Consider the following 23,814-nt stretch of genomic DNA (forward strand, 5'->3'; position numbering starts at 1 on the left):
GCGGAGAAGTGATCGTGTTAGCCGCCGAGGAGGAGAAGATACAGGGGAGGTTGCTGTGATGCCGAGGAGGAGACGCAGGGTGAAGCTGACGAGGAGGAAGTTCTGCCCGTGACCTAGATGGGGTAAGTTGACGAGGAAGAAGCTCTGCCCTCGACCTAGATGGGGTAAGTGCAGGACTGGTCTGCTGACGATTGAGCGAAGGGGGGGAGGGGGCTGTGCGACCGACCTACCAACCGGGGTGGTTTGCCCCTCCACCAAAAAAAATGGAGAACCAGCCGCCACTGCTGGACAGGAAGGAGGCGTAACATGACGAGATCCGTAGGTGTTAAAACTAAAGAAGATCGTCTCAAGGCTTTTATAGTTCCCACTTAAATATACAATGCTAACTGATGACCTCAGTGAAACCTGAATTTCCAATACGTCTCAGAATACATCATTTTTTTATTAAGGTTAATAATTGCCTTTAAAGAATGCTTGATCTGCTGACAGATAAAAAAAATGAATAGACTGGTAATATTTATGTAAGAAAAGAAAACAAACCCACAGAGTATTATAGCACATTGCTCCCAACAGTTCCTATTCTATTCAAATATTCTGTATTTAATCAACTTCCACTTCAATTCAACTTCAATCAAAAAATTGTATTTACACATCTAAGAGAAAATAGACCCTTTCTCTGCTCTTTTCTTCAGTGGTAAATTTGAATTACCAGAATGTGTTTTGTTCCAGAAATGTAGTTCCCATCACTTTCTGTCTCAGTGACAATAGTCACCGGGACAAATACACAATCAGCTCCCCAGCAGAGACAAAGGGGGAATTCAATAAAAAAAATAAGGACTATTTTTTGTCGCTATGGCCCATTAGATTGGCCTTCGTCAAATTAAAAAATTTCTACCGCCCTTTTTGGTAACTTTACTGGATGTGTCAGATTGCCAAAGTCAGGTACAATAAAACCTTGGATTGAGAGTAACTTGGTTTGAGAGCGTTTTGCAAGACAAGCAAAACATTTTTTATAAAATTTGAGTTGATATACAAGTGATGCCTTGATATACAAGTAGTGTTACGTCACAACTCAGTATAAAAGAGAAGAGTGGCACCTCTAAGTGTAGCAATATGGCTGCATTTAATGAAGGTACAACATTTAGCAACTCACATGGTTGATGATTAAAACAGGAACATCTAAGTATACAGGCATCCGGGGTAAAGTTGTCCACATAGACCATCCCCGCACCACCATCGATGTCATCCCTTCCATGCTGCGCTCCATGCGCACTTCAAGCCTCGGTTTCAGATCGCTCTACTGCAGGGTAGTCTTCCCGGTCATGATTGCAGACTGACAGTGGTGAGAGCCGGCAGTGCAGAGGATGGTCTATGTGGACAGCTTTACCCCGGATGCCTGTATACTTAGGCCGCGTACACACGGGCGGACTGTTCGCCCAACCTTGTCCGCTGAACAGTGTTTGGGCGGACAGTCCGCCCGTGTGTGGGCTTTCAGCGGACAGTTTCAGCGGACAGTTGGACGGACAAAGTCTTTCGGAAATTCCGAAAAACTGTCCGCTGAAACTGTGTTTGAGCGAACAGTCCGCCCGTGTGTAGGCTACTTTCGAAATGAGCAAACTGTTCCCGCTCGGAAAGTCCGCCCATTTCGAGCGCGTGTACAGGTAGGCGGGGCCCGCGAAGGAGACGTCGCGGGCTCCGCCGCCTGGAATGGGCTTAAAGGGGAACCCCAACGCCGAAAAAAATCGGCGTGGGGGTTCCCCCAAAGTCCACACCAGACCCTTGTCCGAGCACGCTACCCGGCCGGCCAGGAAAGGGGGGCGAGCGAGCGCGCCCCCCCTCCTGAGCCGTACCAGGCCGCGTGCCCTCAACATGGGGGGTGCCTTGGGGAAGGGGGGGCCGCGCGGCCCCCCCACCCCAAAGCACCTTGTCCCCATGTTGATGAGGACAAGGGCCTCTTCCCGACAACCCTGGCCGTTGGTTGTCGGGGTCTGCGGGCGGGGGGCTTATCGGAATCCGGGAGCCCCCTTTAAGAAGGGGGCCCTCGGATACCGGCCCCCCACCCTATGTGAATGAGTATGGGGTACAATGTACCCCTACCCATTCACCTGTGAAATAAAGTACAAAAAAAAACACAACACAGGGAAAAAATATTTTATTGCACAGCTCCGGGGGTCTTCCGTCTTCGGGGGTCTTCTCGCCGGACTCCTCCGCTATCTGTGTGTAGCTCTTTTGCTAGCGGAGGAGTCCGGCTTTCTTCCTCCCCGCCACCGGCCTCTTCTCCCGACTTCGGGGGTCTTGTCCCCCTCTTCGGTTCTTCTGCCGGGCCACCGCGCCTTCTTCTAGCTCTTTTACAGGCGGTGGCCCGGTCTTCTGTCGCCGCTGTCTTCCGTTCTTCTGTCGCCGCCTTCGGTTCTTCTGCCGGGCCACCGCGCCTTCTTGTAGCTCTTTTACAGGCGGTGGCCCGGTCTTCTGTCGCCGCTGTCGTCGTCGCCGCCGCCGCCGCCGCCTTCCGTTCTTGTTCTTCTTCTTGTTCTTCTTGTTCTTCTCCAGGAGATGTTGACACGTCGCTCTCTCCGGCCGGAATGCCAGAGCCGCGCTGTGCGGTCACTTATATAGTGACAATGGGGCGGTGTCACATGGTATATGTCACATGGGTTGGTCACATGGGTTGATGTCACATGGGGACTATGACATCGTAAGGGGGCGGGGTCACCATGTGACCAACCCATGTGACATATACCATGTGACACCGCCCCATTGTCACTATATAAGTGGCAGCGGAGCGTGTCCCTGGCATTCCGGCCGGAGAGCTCGTCGAGTCAACATCTCCAGGAGAAGAAGAAGAAGAAGAAGAAGAAGAAGAAGAAGAAGAAGAACAAGAACGGAAGGCGGCGGCGGCGGCGGCGGCGGCGGCGGCGGCGACGACGACAGCGGCGACAGAAGACCGGGCCACCGCCTGTAAAAGAGCTACAAGAAGGCGCGGTGGCCCGGCAGAAGAACCGAAGAGGGGGACAAGACCCCCGAAGTCGGGTGAAGAGGCCGGCGGCGGGGAGGAAGAAAGCCGGACTCCTCCGCTAGCAAAAGAGCTACACACAGATAGCGGAGGAGTCCGGCGAGAAGACCCCCGAAGACGGAAGACCCCCGGAGCTGTGCAATAAAATATTTTTTCCCTGTGTTGTGTTTTTTTTTGTACTTTATTTCACAGGTGAATGGGTAGGGGTACATTGTACCCCATACTCATTCACATAGGGTGGGGGGCCGGTATCCGGGGGCCCCCTTCTTAAAGGGGGCTCCCGGATTCCGATAAGCCCCCCGCCCGCAGACCCCGACAACCAACGGCCAGGGTTGTCGGGAAGAGGCCCTTGTCCTCATCAACATGGGGACAAGGTGCTTTGGGGTGGGGGGGCCGCGCGGCCCCCCCTTCCCCAAGGCACCCCCCATGTTGAGGGCACGCGGCCTGGTACGGCTCAGGAGGGGGGGCGCGCTCGCTCGCCCCCCTTTCCTGGCCGGCCGGGTAGCGTGCTCGGACAAGGGTCTGGTGTGGACTTTGGGGGAACCCCCACGCCGATTTTTTTCGGCGTTGGGGTTCCCCTTTAAGCCCATTCCAGGCGGCGGAGCCCGCGACGTCTCCTTCGCGGGCCCCGCCTACCTGTACACGCGCTCGAAATGGGCGGATTTGCCTCCGCCTTACGTGGGCGAGTCCGTTCATTTCAAAAGTTGAGCGGACTGTTTGGCAAACAGTTCGCTGAAACAGTCCGCTCGTGTGTGGGCAAGTCCGCTCATGCAAATTTTGAGCGGACTGTTTGCCGAAACTGTTTGACGAACAAGGTTGGGCAAACAGTCCGCGCGTGTGTACGCGGCCTAAGATATGCCTGTTTTAATCATCAGCCATGTAAGTTGCTAAATGTTGTACCTTCATTAAATGTAATCATATTGCTACACTTAGAGGCGCCTCTCTTCTCTTTTATACTCTGTAGCTCCTGCTGGATTTTGTTTCTAATCCCTTGTGGAGGCTTCCATTTGTGGATGGACATTTTATGGTTACACAATCACATTGCTATAATCTTTATATATAGATCAGCCTTTCTCAACCTTTTCAACACAGAGGAACCCTTGAAATAGTTCTCCGGTCTCAGGGAACCCCTGCTAAACATTATAAATCTACAACTCACGATACATTAGTGTGATGGTCAGTGGTAAGAATGGTCCTTACACTTGTGGTCAGTGGGAAGAATTACCTCCTTACAGATAGCTAAAAAGATCAATGGTGTCAGTGGGAACTTATCTGAGAGACAGAAATTGCCCAATGCTGAAGCAACCTTTGGAGGAACCCTGGTTGAAAATCACTGATATAGACTATAAACTGAAGGACTTATGAATAAATGGTTGTGGAACGAATCATTTGAGTTTCCTCAACTCAAATTATTAATCATGGGGAAATCTACTTTGATATACGAGTGCTTTAGATTACAGGCATGTTTCCGGAACTAATTATACTCGCGATCCAAGGCTTTACCGTAGTTCTTAATAGTGCCACTTTTATAAAGTTGCGCTATTAATTTATAAGATTCAAAAATAATTACCTCCAGTTCATAGATAACAAAACTGGAGGTAATTAAGACCAACTGTACTTGGCATACAGAGACAGGCAGTGTGCCTGTCCCTGTATGCAGTGGAGAAGAGCAGCATATTTGCCGCTGCTACCCTCTCCCTGTCACTGGTAGTTAAAGTGGATGTAAACCCAATTCATGAAATTTGGGCTGGGCACATATATCTGCAGTGTTTTCTTATCTCTCTCCAAAGCACTAAGTCCCGTGATTTTCTGCTGCTCTGTTCTTCTGCTAGCAGCATGATAACTTCTGACAAGTTCTCTGACACAGGAGATAAAAGCAACTGAAAATGTGTGTCTGGGTGGGTGCTATATATAGCTTAGCAGAGAGCTGGTCAATTCACAGCACAGCTCTGCAAGTATCTGCCTATGTGTGTGGGGGAGGGGTGCCTTACCTCCAATCAGCTGTCACACAGTGTTTGCCCAGACTCCCCTCCCACTGCTGAAAGAGGAAGTAAAAGTTCTAACACGATGTGCACTTTTTAAAGAATATAGAAAGTGAAGACAGCAGATATACACGTAAAACTTATATAGGGAGACTTGTTTCATCGCTTGTGTATCATCTGAGGCTGTTCACTAGGTGAAGGAAAGGGTTTACATCCACTTTAAGGATACTGTCAGTCTCCTAGCAACTAGTGCTGCTGCAGTTGGTGGAGCCTCAAGGGGAAGCTGAGACACCAGTTCCCTATGAGGTCCACTCTCACTTTGAATTGACAGCAGACAGTGGGCGGATTCTTTAGCCAATAGCAGGATGTTCCACCCACATCAGTGTTCTCAGCATTACCCCTTAAATCAGTGTCCTCAGAGTTTCCATTTACATCAGAGTCTGCAGGATTTCCCCTTACAGTTTAAGCCTGATGTATAGGGCAATGCTGCAGACCCTGTAAATTTACTGTACAAAATAAGGTCCTTTGGCATGGACCATAGGGTGAGTACATGAATTGAAAACTGGTTACAAGGGCGAGTTCAGAGGGTTGTGATAAATTGGGAGTACTCAGAATGGTCAGGGGTGGGTAGTGGGGTCCCCCCAGGGTTCTGTGCTGGGACCAATCCTGTTTAATTTGTTCATAAACGACCTGGAGGATGGGGTAGACAGTTCAATCTCTGTATTTGTGGATAATACTAAGCTAATCAGTGCATAAACTTCTCCTCAGGATGTGGAAACCTTGCAAAAAGATCTGAACAAATTAATGGGGTGGGCAACTACATGGCAAATGAGGTTCAATGTAGAAAAATGTAAAATAATGCATTTAAGTGGCAAAAATATGAATGCAATCTATACACTGGGGGGAGAACCTCTGAGGTAATCTAGGATGGAAAAGGACCTGGGAGTCCTGAAAGGCTTAGCAATGGCATGCAATGCCAAGCTGCTGCTAACAAAGCAAACAGAATATTGGAATGCATTAAAAAGGGGATTAATTCCAGAGATAAAACGATAATTCTCCCGCTCTACAAGACTCTGGTCCAGCCACACATGGAGTATGCTGTCCAGTTCTGGGCATCAGTCCTCAGGAAGAATGTGCTGGAAATTAAGCGAGTACAGAGAAGGGCAACAAAGCTAATAAAGGGTCTGGAGGACATTAGTTATGAGGAAAGGTTGTGAGCACTGAACTTATTCTCTCTGGAGAAGAGGCGCTTGAGAGGGGATATGGTTTCAATATACAAATACCATACTGGTGACCCCACAATAGGGATACAACTTTTTTTGTGGAAGGGAGTTTAACAAGACATGCGGGCACTCATTAAAATTAGAAGAAAAGAGGTTTAACCTTAAACCACATAGAGGGTTCTTTACTGTAAGAGCGGCAAGGATGTGGAATTCCCATTCACAGGTGATGGTTTCAGTGGGGAGCATTGATAGTTTCAAGAAACTATTAGATAAGGTTGGACTTGATGGACTTGTGTCTTTTTTAAACCTTACCTACTATGTAACTATGTAAGTTGGAACTCTGATGTAAAGGGGAACGCTGTGGACTCTTATGTATGGGGGGAACTCTGTGCTGGGTATATTTAGAAAAACATCCAACCTCAGCCAGCAAATACATAAAGAGGATGTCCGCACCAACATACCGCAACCGCCAAAATTTTCACTATCCCCAATTACCGTAGACACCGCAAAAAACATCATTAATAAACTGCGTGACAGTACCTCACCTATTGACATCATCCCCACAAAACTACTGAAAGAATGCTCCGACATCGTGGCTCCAACCATAACCTACCTCATAAACCGATCATTCCACGAAGGGATTGTTCCCAGCATCCTCAAACAAGGCATTGTCAAACCTCTACTCAAGAAACCAAACCTGGACCCTCAGGATCCAAACAACCGTAGGCCGATTACAAGCCTCAACACCATTTCTAAGATCATGGAGAAAGCTGTAGTACATCAGCTACAACTTCACCTGGATACTCACAAACTCCTGGACCCGCTGCAATCAGGCTTCCGCCCGGGTCATGGAACAGAAACAGCTCTCCTCAAGATTTGGGATGACGCCCTCGAAGCAGCAGATGACGGAGAGCTGTGTCTCCTCGTACTGCTAGACCTAAGTGCAGCATTTGATACAGTAGATCACAATACTCTACTCGTCCGCCTCACAGAAGTAGCCGGAGTCCAAGACATAGATCTCCATTGGTTCGCGTCCTTCCTAGGAAATCGGTCACAGACAGTGAAACTAGGAAAATTCCTCTCCGAAACTCGGGCAGTCACCTGCGGAGTCCCTCAAGGCTCTCCGTTGTCACCCGTTCTCTTCAACATTTACATTCGCCCACTCCTTCAAATCATCAGATGCTCAGATCTCTGCTTCCACTCTTACGCTGACGACACGCAACTTTATTTCCGGATCAATGGAAAAAAAGATCACCAACAAAAACTTGAAAACTGCCTCAAATCAATAGAGGACTGGATGACCACTAACTCCCTCCAGCTGAACCAATCAAAGACAGAGCTTCTTATCTTACACCCAAATCATAAGCCTGCAACCAAAACCTCCTGGTCTCCACCAACCGTCTTTGGGCAGACTATCTCCCCAAAGACCAAAGCGAAGAGTCTTGGGGTTATTTTAGACGCACAAATGTCAATGGATGCGCAAATAGGATCTGTAGTCAGTCGATCTCACCATCTACTGCGCATGCTTCGCAGACTCATCCCTTTTATCCCAAAGAATGACAAAGCAGTGGTAGTTGGAACAATCATTAATTCAGGACTGGACTACGCAAACTCGCTTTACATAGGATTACCACAATATCAACTTGCGCGATTACAACTGATCCAAAACACGGCGGCAAGGCTGATAACAGGAAAAAAACCCTGGGAATCCATTTCTCCTTCACTGAGGAGCTTACATTGGCTAACCGTAAAAAATCGGATCACGTTCAAGACCCTTTGCCTCACCCACAAATGCGTGCATAGAGAAGCTCCGCAATACCTAATGGAGAAAATAAATCATTACACACCAAACCGCAGTCTTCAATCAGCCAACAAAAACCTCCTCCTCGTGCCCAAAGCCCGGTATAAATCCAAGGGTGATCGGAGATTCGCTGTCCAAGGGCCTCGGCTATGGAATGCTCTACCAATCAACATCCGCCTGGAAGAAAATCACCTGGCTTTTAGGAAAAAACTCAAGACCTTCCTCTTTTAGCAGATGATCAAAGCTCGCCACAGCGCCTAGAGGCGATTCAGTTCGCATTGTGCGCTATATAAGTATTTCATTCATTCATTCATTCATTCATTTACCTGACCTTCATGTAAATGGACCAATATAGTTTTTGACTTTTCTCATAACGTAAACACATTCCTAATAGCACTAGCTATATGTTTATAGCTTATATATTGATATTTGCATTAAATTGGCAGTAAAAAATGTGGCTGCCAGTCAAGTTCATGATTTTTGTCAGTAAAAAAAAATTGGTGCTGTTTGTAAATTTTGGGCGTCCTGTCAGTAAATTTCACATTGGAGGTTTGGCAACACTGAACACAGATCCTAATGGGTGTGTTGATTGCCACTTTAAGCAAGCTGCTAGCAGGCTTTAGCAGGCTTTCACCAAGCTTCAAGAAGTGTTGAAACCTGCTAGCAGCTTGCTTGTGACAATCATCCCTCCCATTAGGATCTGTGTTCAACATTTACAAACTGGAGCTGAATGGTACTGTAAAAGCTTCAACAAATCTTCCTGAAAGCTTGCTGTTCACTGCTCTTATACAAGCTGAAGTCTGTGTGAAAAAAACCTTAGAAATTGATTTGATCACTTCTGTAAGCAAACCATAAAACTCTCTTGTTTGGAACTGCCAAGACTTTGCTAATGATATCTAATATGTTGTAATATAGGCAAACAACTAAAGATTACAACACTAACAGCCTTGAATGCACTCTCAGAATTACAGTTACACCAGTAATAAACTCAGAGATAGTAATCTATATGCATGAGATAATCAGGTTAAAATATGCTCTATTTTTGTTTCAGATAATTCTTTCACTTATTTTAGCTCCTGAGTCTCTCCTCTGCATAGTGTACTGCCTCTTGCTGTTCCAACTACAGTCTTGACAGACTTTTAACTTCCTTGTTTCATACCAATGTAAGGGTACAGCGAGGAAGATGGGAAGACTAAGCAGTGAGCTTTAGTGCCACCATGCTATCAGCTGCTGCACTACAAATCATACTTTCAACACAACAGTGCAAGATGGCAGCCAACAATATCAAAGATCATCAAAACAAAGTAAATAGTGTTTGCCACCTAGAGTGGAGTGAGTCCTTTCTGAGAACATAGGCCTTAAGCCAGCCCCAGGCAGTCCGAATCTCAGCCCATTCAGCAGGAATCAGCCGAGATTCGAACCATGTATGGGCATGATGACTATACCCAGGTTGATCGATTGATCAGTTTGAGTACAACCAGCCTGTCAGACTTTACATGCGATTATTGCTAACAGCAGAACACAATGGCTCTGTGGGAGGGATTTCAGGAAAGGAAATCGCTCCATCTATGGCCAGCCTTAGGGTCCTCTTCCTTCCATTAGGCCTATCTGTACACACAGGGTAAGAGTGCAATAATCAAAACAAAATTTCCACTTCCCTATGAATGGATATACATATATGGCTAGTAGATGTTAACAAAAGACTACGGTAGTTAAAATTAAGTTATACTCTCCAACTCTGGTCCAAAGTGTCTACTGTTGTTTGGACCTGACTAGAAGGTGATATTTGAAAAGGTGATGGAATTCCCTGGGTCTTATCTGACCATAATCAACTATAACTAATTATACTATGCCAAAAAATCACTGCATATTATAACAAGAACTATAAGATCAGGAAAAATATTGGAACAAGGTATGTAGAATTTCTGAACATTTACGGTTCCTTGCCTAAATTATGTGAGTTTTCTTTGTTGGATGATTATTAACTTTAGGGAAGATTTTGACTACACCACTTCCAAGAAAAAGGTGGAATATCTGGCCTGCCAAGCTAAGGTCCATAGTTACTTTCCTTCTCATCTGGACCAAAATTTGTGAGAAAAAATGGCGGCAGTCAATGATTACCTACTGAGATTTCTCAGCGTGTTAGCTAGTTCTTCCACAGCTTGCAAGTGTGCCTTACTGCTTGTAAAACTGCCTACTATTGCAAATACTAGGATGTGTATGCCTAGCCTGAGCATAACATCTGGCTTCAGAATTAATTAAGAATGTTAAGGTATTATATTTGCCTCATATATTATTTCATTATACTAAAGCATGCTGTTATTGGTTATAATTCACTGGATAAAGCAAAGGAAGCAGAACTATATGAAATTATATAAAGGGGCTCAAGGACCTTAGATGATGATGTAATGCCTATGACGCAACCAGAGACAACACTGTCTGGGGCTTCTTGGGAGAATATCGATCTAACTGATAGAAAACCTTGTCCAATTGCCATTATTTTTCCTCTGATCAGCCAGTGCTGCAGTGTGCTTCTCCTTCCAGTCAGTAGGCTAAACATAAATTACTGTGTTGCTAATAGCCAGACCCTGGTTACCCTATACAAAAAAGTCAGTCAAAAATCTGTTTGGAAGACACTTTGTTGCTCTAATAATGTCTGTTAAGATTATAGTTTCTGAAAACCATATATATTGAGCGAATATGTAGACATGCAACATGGATTAATATCTATTAGTAGTAGGTAATAGATTACAAGACTTACTACTGCTAAGACAAAATAGACATGAAGTGCTAACAAGTGTGTAATCTTAAAATGATAACTGTCTGGAGTCTCAAATTTTAGTTTGGGCCCTCACACCAGAAGTTAAGACGTTCCAAAGTTTCTTTAGCACAAAACCGAATGGTGCTTAAATGTCCTTTACTTTCTGTCACAGAGGGACATGAGATTTTGTTAATGAGTGTCAGGAGTGTAAGAAGGCAGATTAAGCAAAGCCCTAGGTTTAGGATGGGTGGATAGCAGATCACCTGGCATACTGAGCCTAGATTGTTCCACGTATTCTGATTTGGTGGGAAAGAAGTCTTGTGTTTAATCAACAAAATGTTTCTTAGATTGTTCCATGTGTTCCGATATGGTGGAAAAGAAGTTTTGTGTTAAACGACTATATTTTTTTTACGATGTCCGTATACAGGCCACATATCTACTTGATTAGACCATGTAAAACCTTAATCTGTTAATTGCCTGTCTATACAACAAAGCTGTCAATCCAATTTCATTAAGATTTACTAACAAATGGAATAGTGACATAGGTTGGTAAATGTTTTTGACAACTAGACATGTTAATTTTTGTGGCTATCAATTACTGCCTTCATCACTCCCCAGACATCTCAGATGTTGGTAAATTTGGACAGATAGGATTAGGATAGTTTTTTTCTCAACCCAATTTTACTTGGCATATCTGGTTGAGTATTCGAAATAATTCTAAAAACAGGGAATTTGTTGGCCAAGCTGAATGCAAAATTAGCTGATTTAATGAGCTAAATCTATACAAATAGCCATTTTTGTCACATGTAATACAGGCTACTGCTATATAAATAACAGCTATCTACAAACACTAGACCACTGATGGTGGTCTATGATGGTCTACATTCAATGATCCTTGCTGTAAACAATCTTTATTCAAGTATGCAAGTCTGCATTAGGTGAACTTGCATGTTGGTGAAAGAGAAAGGAACACAATAGCATTTCCTTACAATCTGATCCATTCTCCCTCAGCAGAACATGCTCGGCTATCAGGCATCAGGAAGTCTATAGGCATATCCATAAATAACCTAGACTGGGCAAACAGTTTCTAATAACTGTAGACATATTAAGAAATTTGCAGTTTTATTGAAATTGGCTTGATTGAAAGTTAGTAGCCTGCAGAAGTTCACAGCGGCACACACATGCTATCAGACCAGCAAATACCAGAGCAGCTAAATTACCAATCTTGGCATGATCATCAGTCTAGGAGAGTAACTTGAGCAATGTTTAAAGTTATAATATTTGCCTTGTTCACTGGCTTTTTTTTTTTTTTTTTTTTATCATATAATTCCTAGAGCCTCAATTTCTCCATAGGATCAGGTTATCTACTAGGATATATATTTCAAGACCTCACTTGTCCTATAACGTGCAGATAATTCCGTCTCTGAGCTCCATCTTATCCCGGATTTAGTGTTCAGATTTGAGTGATACTGTCTGACAGTTCCTGCATTTATCCTACACTGCGCCTTACAATATAATACAGCCCACATCATGTAGACACTGGTGTAAAGGGATAAAAAAATTAAAGGGGATAATCAAATAAATAGATCAGGAGAAAAGTAAGGGGATATGATACAGAGAAAAAATGGACAAATATGTTTAATAAATTAATTATCTTTCTAATTAGATATCATTTAGCATTATTTAATTGCATGGCTACAATTTTACAATCACCAAGTTTTTTTTCTGTAAAAAACATGAAACGTAGAATTGTTTTTTAATCTTTATTTTATTTTAGTTCATTTTTTTTTATTTATTGTTGTATATTTAATAAATGGTATTCAAATGTTATTATTTTTTATTTTTTTTTAAACATTTAAATATATTCATTTTGTTATACCGCACATACTGCAGCAGGTTTATTATCTACTATATTGTTCTTCAAAACTTTTACACAGAAAGTTTAAACTATACGGAAGAGAAGATGGATTCATGCGAGCAAATGAAAAATATATATCAACATGCTTGTGCTTTATTCGTTTTTTTGCCTTCCTCTGGATCAACTACGGGGAATACAATAGTGTATATGGAAGTTTTTTTTTTTATTGGTTGAATTAGATGGACTAGTATTTTTTTTCAACCTGACTAACTAACTGTAACTAACAATATAATTAAAATTAATATTAACTGTTAACCATGTAGCAATTAAATAGTAACATAGTCTTATTGAAAAACAAACAAGTCCATCAAGTTCAACCAATAAAAGGGGAACAAAATATACAATTCTATATACACAATCCTATGCCCACAGTTGATACAGAGGAAGGCAAAATAAAAACCCCCAAAGCATGATCCAATTTTCTTCATCAGAGGAAAAAATTCCTTCGTAATCACCCAAGAAGCAATCAGATATTCCCTGGATCAACTTTACCTATTCAAATGTTAGTATCCAGTTATATTATGTAACAATGATTATGTCTATGTCTAAGTTTGATACTTTCTTTACATCAGTTAATGAAGAGTGTTCCAATTGCATGCCTATATTTTAACAGTGACGCGTTAAAAATGGCATTTTCCTGCGCATTTTGTCTTTTCAGGAGCTTTTTTCCAATTTATCTACCTGACACAGTGTTATATTTGAAGAGTATTTCCATATTTTCACAGTCTCTGTTAGGCCCCAATCCCTTTATAGCATAATATAGATTTGCAACTTCTTGCCTTTCATTTTGCGGCTACAAACCCCATCATGCCTTGTGATAGAGAAGAATCTTTGGATTCAACCATAGCATGCTGGTAGCTGGTAGCTTTTGCTGGGCTTGTAGTCCTCCCAACATCTGTAGGACCGAAGGCTTGCCCGTACATGTTGAAGAGGAATTATGGTCTACAATGCACACTTAAATGAATGGTTAGAAGTTAAAAGACTTGTACTTCCTGCACAGTAGTAAGGTCTGAACAATATAAGTAAGCTTTTATTTCTTTAAACATTTATATGACGTTAAACCAACTAATTTAACTTTATCTTCATTTTAATAGACAACACAAAACACAGATGAAAACTACACTTTTCCATTTTATCACATTATACAGAATACACATAAAAGCTTTCAGAGCTAGCTGTTTGTCTCATCACTCCCAAATGAGCCACGCTCTATGCCATGGGTGCTCAACCGATGGCCCTCTAGCTATGGCAGAACTACAAGTCCCATCATGCCTCTGCCTTTGGGAGTCATGCTTGTAACTGTCAGCCTCGCAATGTCGCATGAGACTTGTAGTTCTGCAACAGCTGGAGGGCCACAGGTTGAGCACTAATGCTCTATGCCTATGCTTTAATTAGGGAAACAACCAAAATAGCAGTATAGTACAATTAAGCTCTTAGTACCAGTATGAATATCGACATAAAAAAGGCGGTCAGGATCTGGAGCCAACATTTAAACAAACTTATGTAACATTACCCATATAAAGATAAGTCTAATTATTCTTCTGTGTCAGAATTAAACAAATGCAAGTCCAATGGTATTTTGTAATTCTATGCAAACCCCTTTCCCAAAGCCTACCTTTACAACACACACTATTCCACAACTTATTATTGGGAGAGTTTTCATAGCAGTACCACAATATAATATTATTCATCTCACTTCCACCTTTCTTATCACAGTATACAGATGCAGCAGAGGTGAAGCTGGTCACTAGGCCTATTTGTCTTACTACTTTTAGCACTTTAGTTATCATTCGTCAGGCTGTAAAATTAGGAAACAAAAAAACGCAAATCTGGTTGAATAACCTGTATAGTCAAACAGATCAAGCATTTACTGTATGACTATTCGCACCTAGATACATTAGGTAAGGTGCATAAAGAGTTATATGTGAACTTTATTGCTTTAATGAATTTGACGTTTGAGATTCCGATCTGCAATAGCAAATTCCTTGACACAGCACAATCAACCCGATCGAAACACACTTATCTAATGCTATAATGATCTTTAATTAGGTGCAGTATTGTGGGACAGCAGGTGAGTGGGAGATACAGACTGAAACAGGTTGTGCCACAGAAGGGTGACAGTAAATGAATGACACAAAGTGACAAAGTCCAGAGCACACAAGACAGACAGGAGTCTAACTTACTCTGAGTGTGTAACACTGTGGTCAGCTCTTCCTGTGTTCTCTCTTTTCACAAATCCCCATGCAAATCCTGGGCAAAGCCTGCTCTGCCCCTACGTGCCAATCTGCCTGCCCTTGTGTCTCCCAACTGCCCCTGTCTGATGCCTGTGCCCTGGGTGCAGGGGTTAAATAGCGGGCCTGTGAGCTCACACTTATCTCATTATGGGCTCTCCAATAGCTGCAGCCGGGGAAAGATAGGGAGGGAGAGGGCAGAGGGCAACGGAGAGGGAGGGGGTGCTGGAAAATTATTCACAGAGTGTTGGATCTGTCAGATCCAGGGCTAAATCTCTCCAGTAAGGTAGCAGAAGAGGGGTGGAGGGGCAGGAGGTAAGGGGGTGTGGGAGAGTCTGGCACCGTCCGTCCTTACCCATTCAACATGTGAGTTCTGCCCAGTAACAAGATAGACAGAAAAAAACTATGATAGATAAATAGATTGACAGTTCTAGTCACACAGAGATACATAGACAGACAGACAGAGATAGATAGAAAGATAGATAGATAGATAGATAGATAGATAGATAGATAGATAGATAGATAGATAGATAGATAGATAGATAGATAGATAGATAGATAATCCAGACACATAAAAATAGATAGATAAAAGACAATGTCAGACAGACATAGATAGATAGATAGATAGATAGATAGATAGATAGATAGATAGATAGATAGATAGATAGATAGATAGATAGATAGATAGATAGATAATAGATTAAAGCTGGACATACATTATACAATTTTCTTGTTCAACTTCCTTTAGATTTACCAAGGACCTGGCTAATTGCATATAAATTTAAAGCGTATATGGTTTGACCTCACATCATTTGGTTTTGGTAAAGGAAAATTGCATAAGGACATTGTATACTGTATGGCCAGCCTGGAAGAAGACAGATATATAGATAGATAATTGATTAAGAGAAGACTGACTCAGATAGATAGATAGATAGATAGATAGATAGATAGATAGATAGATAGATAGATAGATAGATATGCCAGACACATAGGGATAGATAGATAGATAGATAGATAGATAGATAGATAGATAGATAGATAGATAGATAGATAGATAGATAGATAGATAATTTGTTAAGAGAAGACTGAGTCAGATAGATAGATAGATAGATAGATAGATAGATAGATAGATAGATAGATAGATAGACAGACAGACAGACAGACAGACAGACAGACAGACAGATAGATAGATAGATAGATAGATAGATAGATAGATAGATAGATAGATAGATAGATAGCAATGCCAGACACATAGAGATAGATAGATAGATAGATAGATAGATAGATAGATAGATAGATAGATAGATAGATAGATAGATAGATAGCCAGATAGATGATAGGTTAATATAAAATTAGATAAACCAAAGTGAAAGAGTGACTGATAAACTACATAGATATAATAGATAGATATTAATAATACAGATATAAGCAATAACATGCAAAAGGCAAAATAATGTACAAATATAACATGTACAGCATAGAGAAAAAGTACATTTTTGGACAAAGGCAATGGATAGTGAGAAAAGGACTTGGAGCCGGGTGTTGTACCTGTGGCTCACCAAGCATTACAGGTGGTTGCCTGTCACCTAGTGTTATAGATGTTAGTCTGTCAGTGTGTAATAGTTGTCGGTTTGTCACTGTGTGTGAATCCATCTCTAATCCCCTTGTCACAATGTGTTAGTGACAAGCTTTGCTTCTATTGTTGTGTTAGTGTGGTTATACTCGGGTCAAATGGACTACCCCCCCAGCACCAACATGATGTAATGGTGCCTGTCCTCTCCACTCCCCATGCTGCACCTCGTTCTCCGGATAATTAGCAGAATGAAGTGTTAAAGGGATTACACAAAACAATCCTTTAAAGAGAGATGGGATTAAACACACGCAGTGACACACAGACAGCGTGTATATACAGCAAGAGGGGGTGGAGAGAGAGAGACACACAGAGCCAGAGAAAGACAGAGGCACAAGGGAAGGTCTGGGGGAAAGAGACAGACAACTAATAAAAAGTACAAACTGGCAGGTAAAAGAGATGTGGGCCATTTAGAAGATATGAAGGCGGACATATGCAATTTACATTTTGATTGGTCACCCTAGATTTTGGTTTTGTCACTTGAAAAGTAGAGGAGCACCTCAACTTTTGGTTCAATCAAAAGATTTAAAGGTAAATGGTCACAAATAAATATAGCCATGTGCAAAGCCTCAGATTGAAGTTACAACTTGTTGACCTTAACCACTTCCCATCCAGGCCAATTCTGACATTTCTCGCCTACTGTAAAATTCATAATTTTTTTGCTAGAAAATTACATAGAATCCCCAAACATTATATATGTTTTTTTAGCAAAGACCCTAGAGAATACAATGGTGGTCATTGCAAAAAAAAAAACAGTTTCATGCTTTAAAAGAAAACAAAACATTAAAGTTAACCACATTTTATTGCATAATGTGAAAGATGAAGTTACATTGAGTAAATAGATACCTAACATGTCACACTTCAAAATTGCACATGCTTGTGGAATGACGCCAAACTTTGGTACTTAACCACTTCCCACCCGGCCAATGCGTATATACGGCCGGGTGGGAGCCGCCTGCTCCTGATAGGACGTTTGGGAACGTCATTCAGGAGCAGCGGGATCGCGCGCGCGCGCGCCCGCGCAGCGGCGCGATCCCGATGTGCTCGTGTCACCCGGACACGGCACATCTCAGATCGGCAGGAGGGCTCTGTGATTGGCCCTCCTGATCACATGACGGCCGTGTCCAATCACGGCCGTCATGTGATGTAAACAAACAGCCGGTTGCTAGGCAATCGGCTCTCCTCTCCTCACACGGAAGTCACCGCTGAGGAGAAGAGAGCAGATCGCTGCAGCCGGCTGATGATCAGTGAGTATGGGCTGCTTTTTACAGCTTTTTACTCACTGATCATCAGTGTAGTGTACACACACAACACACCACACAGTACAAACACAGTCCCCACATATGTCCCCAAAACACACATGTCCCCAAAACATACATGTCCCCAAATAATAAAAACACATGTCCCTAATAATAAAAACATGTCCCCCACATATGTCCCACTAAAATCACATGTCCCAATGATTATCTGCACACATATGTACGTGATCACCTGCACACATATGTACATGATCATTTGCGTACATATGTCCGTGATCACACAAACCAATTATTATACACTTAACGGAATTTTTTTTACCAAAAACATGTAGCAGAATACATTTTGGCTTAAATTTATGACAAAATTTGATTTTATTGGATTTCTTTTCAAATAGAAAAAAGAAAATATAGTTTTTTTTCCAAATTTCCGCTATTTTTGCGCTTATATCGCAAAAAAAAAAAAACGGAGTCGTGAATAAATAACACCAAAATAAAGCTCTATTTGTGCGAAAAAAATGATAACAATTTCATTTGGGTACAGTGTAGCATGACCGCGCAATTGTCACTGAAAGAGCGAGAGCGCTGAAAGCTGAAAATTGGGCTGGGAAGGAAGGGGGTGAAAGTGCCCTGTATTGTAGTGGTTAAAAATCCACATAGGGGACGTTTTAATTTTTTTTACTGGTTACATGTTTTGAGTTACAGATTACATCTAGGGCTATAATTATTGCTCTCACATTAACGTTCACAGTGATACCTCACATGTGGGGTTTGAACACCGTTTTTATATGTGGGCGTTTGCTTCTGCGTGTAAGCACACAAGAACAGAGACGCTTTACTTTTTTTTTGTTAATTTTACTTTTCTTTTTTTAGTTTGTCACTTTTTTAAAAACATTTTGATCACTTTTATTCCTCTTACAAAGAATGTAAACATCCCATGTAATAGGAATATGGCATGATCGATCCTCTTTACAGTCAGATGTGGGGTCAATAAGACCCCACATCTCACCTCTAGGCTGGGAAGCCTGAAATAATAAAAAAAAAAAAATTATCTCAGCTTCCCAGCCGAGGGAGTGCTGTTTTATTTGATTGCAGAGGCCGGGTGTGACATCATAACATCGTGCCTGGCCTCCGAACAATCATAGAGACTCCAGGGACCATCTGGTTCACTGGAAATCTCTATGGTAAACATCCGGGGCTGGCGGATCCGTTCTCTGACTCACCGATGGAAGCGGTGAGACGGTAGAAGCACCGCAGGGTGGCGGGGGGGACGTCCCCTCTAGCCACCCATAAGAATGATCAAGCGGTGTAAAAGCCACTATGATCCTACTTATGGTGTAGGGAATCGCCGGCTGAGAAAGACTATATCTGAATGATGCCTGTAGCTGCAGGCATCATTCAGATATGGCCACACAAAGTCAAGGACGTCATATGATGTACCTTGGGCAGGAAGTGGTTAAAGTATTTCTATCAGTCGTTATTACAATTATATACTATCATGATATGAGTACATGCAGGCAAATTGTTCATCACTTTCAAAGTAAGAACAGTAACTCTTACTATCCCTGACTGAATTATGGCCTCTTTGGATCTGAAATAATTTCACTTTTCAAATTGTTATTATTATTATACAGGATTTACAGTATATATAGCACTGACAGTTTGTGTAGTGCTTTACAAAATTAAGGGGGACTGTATAGGTGCAATACAATTAAATACAAGAGGGTTAGGATGGCCCTGCTCCTGAGAGCTTACAATCTAACAATCTAATAGGGAGGGCAAGGGATACAAAAGGTAATAACTATGAGGGATGAGTTCATGGAGAAAGTAAAAGTTCACGTGTTAGACAGAGGTGGGACATGTTTCCCTGAAGAGATGAGCTTTCAATGTTCGCCTAAAAGTGGAAAGAGTGGGAGATAGCCAGGCAAATTGGAGTTGGGAGTTCCGTAGGATGGGAGATGCTCTGGAGAAGTCCTGAATGCCAGCATAGGAGGAGGAGACAAGTGAGCTATAGAGAAGGTCTTGGAAGGAGCGAAGAAGGCAGTTTTGGTAATATTGTCTGACAAGGTTGGTGATGAAGCTCAGAGTAGAGTGAATGGCTTTGTATGTTGTTAGTGTTTTGAATTTTATTTGTTGGGCAATTAGAAGCCAGTGGAGGGATCACGCCTTTTTCAAAAATCTCCAGCAAATATTCATATAGTATACATATCCACAGACATTTAGTAAGTTAATGGCCACCTGGTCTAGTTTTTTTTGCTTGGAATAGGGATTGACTGAATGTCTATTGACCACTTTAAACCTATGCAGGAACCCCTCGGCAGACTGGTCTTTGAAGAAGTATCAAAAATCTGTATAGTTATTCTTGGGTAGTTATTATTATGATCCATTGTGGGTGGATGGATCAGCCAGATGGTGACTGCAGAAGATGCAGATTGCCCATAGACCAAATCTTTGACACGCAAAGCTTTAGTCCTTCCTTCAAATTCAGTGAGATTGGAGTGTGTTATGTAACTTTTTTTTACATAGAAGCTTGGGTATAACAACAGTGGGGCAGTCTAGAATATAATCGTTATTTTCCAGTAGTATGCTCATGTTCTTACAATATGAAACAGCATTTTTGCACACATTTTGTTTTCTGTTTTGTTGGCAGCTATGGTCCTCTAATGGGTTTACTTGGAATATTAAATATAATGAAAATGTACTTCTTTCAATTTTAAATAGCCAAAGGCTATCATGAGACGAAGAAATGAGTGGAATGTGATACGGTAGAAATCTGATATAGTGTGAAGACAGTGTATGGGGTTGCAGCCCTTCAGCCTGTTGACATGTCTTCTCCTGAAGTGGATGTAGTTCAGGTGGAGCAAGCATGGGTACCTGGATTGTCCAACAGGGAAGATGTTTAAAGAAAGGCTGTGTATGACTTGTGAGTCTTACTATGAAGATCTTTAAAGAGAAGCGTCAAAGTTAGGTAAAAAAAAAGTTCAGTACAGGCAGGGGGGCACGCTGGGGAAATTCATCCTCTCTATTTGACCAAAGTCATCAGAGTGGAAGAAAATCCATCATTTTTGAGTTGTCATTGGAACAAGAGGAACTTGTCAACTGGATACACATGTTGCAGTGACAGCTGTAAAAGATGGGATTTCCCTCACTTTGGAGAGATTTCCTCTTACTTACTGCAGTGTCTGTGGAACAGAAAGCAAAAGGAGATCTTTCCAATGGGATTCAGATGGCCAAAAAAACGTACAGGGTTTTTTAACCCTTCCCTACTCTCTACAAAACTGGGCTTTAGATATACATTCTCACCTAAAGTGGACGTAAAGGCTACATAAAAAATACAGTAAGCCTGCTTAAAAACTCTGCTTCCTGCCTCCTTCTACCTATGCTATATGCTGCTGGTAAATGAAATCTGTGTAAGTACAATTTTACAATTTGCCCCAATGCATACATGTGATACAAAAGTTTTGACTCCCCTGTGTCATGGAGCACTCCAAAGTGGAGCTTCTACATCACATTACAGCACCAGAGCACAATAACCACCTCAATACTGGGCACTTACCCCCCCCCCCCCCCCTCCTGCCCAAGCCAATTTTCAGCTTTCAGCACTGTCACTTTTTAAATGACAATTGCGCGGTCATGCTACACTGTGCCCAAACAAAATTTTTATCATTTTCTTTTGGTGGTATTTGATCACCTCTGCAGTTTTTATTTTTTGCTAAACAAAAAAAGACCGAATATTTAGAAAACAAAAAAAGTTTTTATTTGTTTTTGTTATAAAACTTTGTAAAAAAGTACCTTTTCTCCTTCACTGATGGGCACTGATAAGCTGCACTGACGGGCACTGATAGGACAGCACCGATGAGATGGCACTGATGGACACTGATAGGTGGCACTGATCAGTGGCACTATGCAGCAATGATGGGCATTGATAGGCGGAACTGATGGGCACTCACGGGTAGCAGTGATGGGCACTGATAGGCGACACTGAAAATTGGGCTGATGGCATCAACCAGAACCAGAAATGTTCTTCCAACATATCAGCGGAGGAGGAAGAGGATAAACAATCAACATAACAGGACAGTCACTCAGCATCAGCATAGGCAGTCTTGAAGGGATGTGATATTTCAAAAAAAATTATTCTGCTACATCAGCTTCAGGTGCTTGGTAGCTGTGGGTGATCCAAGACTGATTCATCTTGATGAAGGTAAGTCGATCAACTGATTCGGTGGACAGGCGCACCCTGTGATCGGTAACAAAGCCACCAGCAGCACTGATTGATATCACTGCTGGGCACTGATGGGCACTAATAGGCGGCACTGATTGCTGGCACTGATACATTGCACTGATAAGCATCACCGATGGCACTGGCACTGGCAGGCATTTTTAATAGGCACTGATTGGCAGCTGCCTGGGCACTGATTGGCATATCCCTGGTGGTCCTGGCGAAATCTCTGGTGGTTCTGGCCAGGCATCCGTGAGGGGGCTGTGCTGATAAACAATCAGCACAGACCACCCCCTGTCAGGAGAGCCACCGGTTGGCTCTCCTGTACTCACGTCTGTCAGAAGCGAGTGAGGAAAAGACGATAAATGGCTCTTCCTGTTTACATTGTGATCAGCCGTGATTGGACATGGCTGATCACGTGGTAAAGAGCCTCCGTCAGAGGCTCTTTACCAAGTCAGAGGCTCTTTACCGAGATTGGTGTAGCGGTGTGTCAGACTGCGCGCCTCCACGGGCCAGCAGTTACCCTTAAAGAAGTCATATGACATCCAGTTAGGATAACTGAACCACTGCCTGGCAGTCATTTTGTTATAGGCCAGGCAGGAAGTGGTTAAAAAAGGGTATTTATACACATCTTTTTTTCCCCCAGCAGTATAAAACATAGGTGGGAGGAGGAGGGGAAGCAGTGTTTATAAGATACATAACTGTAGCCTTTACTTCCACTTTAACAACACTTACCTTACTCGACACTAAATGATATCAGTCCTGGGAAACTCCCAGCACTGAATCAAATTGTTTCACAAATATTGATTTTGCCAATTGGGCTCTTTCAGAAATATGACTGTATTATATACAAGTGGATATAAGCATTTTTTATTGTATGTGTTATTAAAAAAAATTATGTACTAATAAAAAAAGGGGCAGTGGAGACTGATCTACCCTATAACTGCATCCAACAACTCAGTGACACTGACCCACTGAAGGCAACAGACAGACTTTAGCCCTTCAGGCAATTTTATTGGACCAATTTTCTTAATGATAGAAGTTTAGGGGTACAGAAAACAGCAGCAAAAAATCACTTAGCACAGCAGACTTCTCCAAGAATTCTTTAGGCCTAGACAGGCAGCTATCTTGCAGCTTTCTGGGCCTCTAGGTCAACTTTAGATTCTTTAGGCCTCAACCATAGGCCAGCTTAGATTCTGTATACCCAGAAGCTACCATTCTGTTTCTTAGCCCTTGTACACACTTTTGGAGATTCCGATAACCAAATCCAACAGATTCTGTCCGTCGGATTTTGTCCGACGGATCTTGTCCGAAACGGTTGCATACACACGGTCGGACGAAGTTGTCGGAAAATCCAATCGTTCAGAACGTGATGACGTTATTTTGTTACAACGGGACTACGTTCAGGCTAGTAGCCAATAGCTTTGGTGTAGGAATTTGATCTGAGCATGCGTGGCACTTTGTCTGATCGGAATTCTCTACACATGATCGGCGTATGTCCGATCGGACCAGTTTGTCGGAAAATATTTCCAGCAAGTTGGAAAATTTGGTCCGACGGATATTCCAATGGAAACAGTCCGATGCATACCACACACAGTCGGATTATCCGACAAAACGGTCCGATAGGACACATTCCGGCGGATTCTCTGAACGTGTGTACAAGGGCTTAGACTTCTGCCACAGGTCATTTTCACACTCTTTAGGCCTCTGCCACAGGAAAGTTTGGTATGTTCAGGCCCAGCAGGCAGCTAAAAGAGCAATACTGTTTTCCCCCTGGTTT

At 42.5% G+C, this 23,814-nt stretch overlaps 1 protein-coding gene across 1 annotated transcript in view; it reads right to left on the bottom strand.

Annotated features, from left to right (window-relative positions):
* NRL (neural retina leucine zipper) overlaps positions 1–15,101 on the bottom strand; it is a 43,657-nt gene extending 28,556 nt beyond the window's left edge. The window contains exon 1 of the mRNA XM_077468734.1: positions 14,882–15,101. The gene's annotated coding sequence lies outside the window, so the exon portion shown is untranslated. The remainder of the gene's footprint in view (positions 1–14,881) is intronic.
* Between the last annotated feature and the right edge of the window lie 8,713 nt (positions 15,102–23,814).

The sequence above is a fragment of the Lithobates pipiens genome, unplaced genomic scaffold, assembly GCF_037356315.1.
Source record: "Lithobates pipiens isolate NorthernLeopardFrog02 unplaced genomic scaffold, aLitPip1_a1.2 Scaffold_11, whole genome shotgun sequence".
In the NCBI taxonomy this organism is placed as follows: Eukaryota; Metazoa; Chordata; class Amphibia; order Anura; family Ranidae; genus Lithobates; species Lithobates pipiens.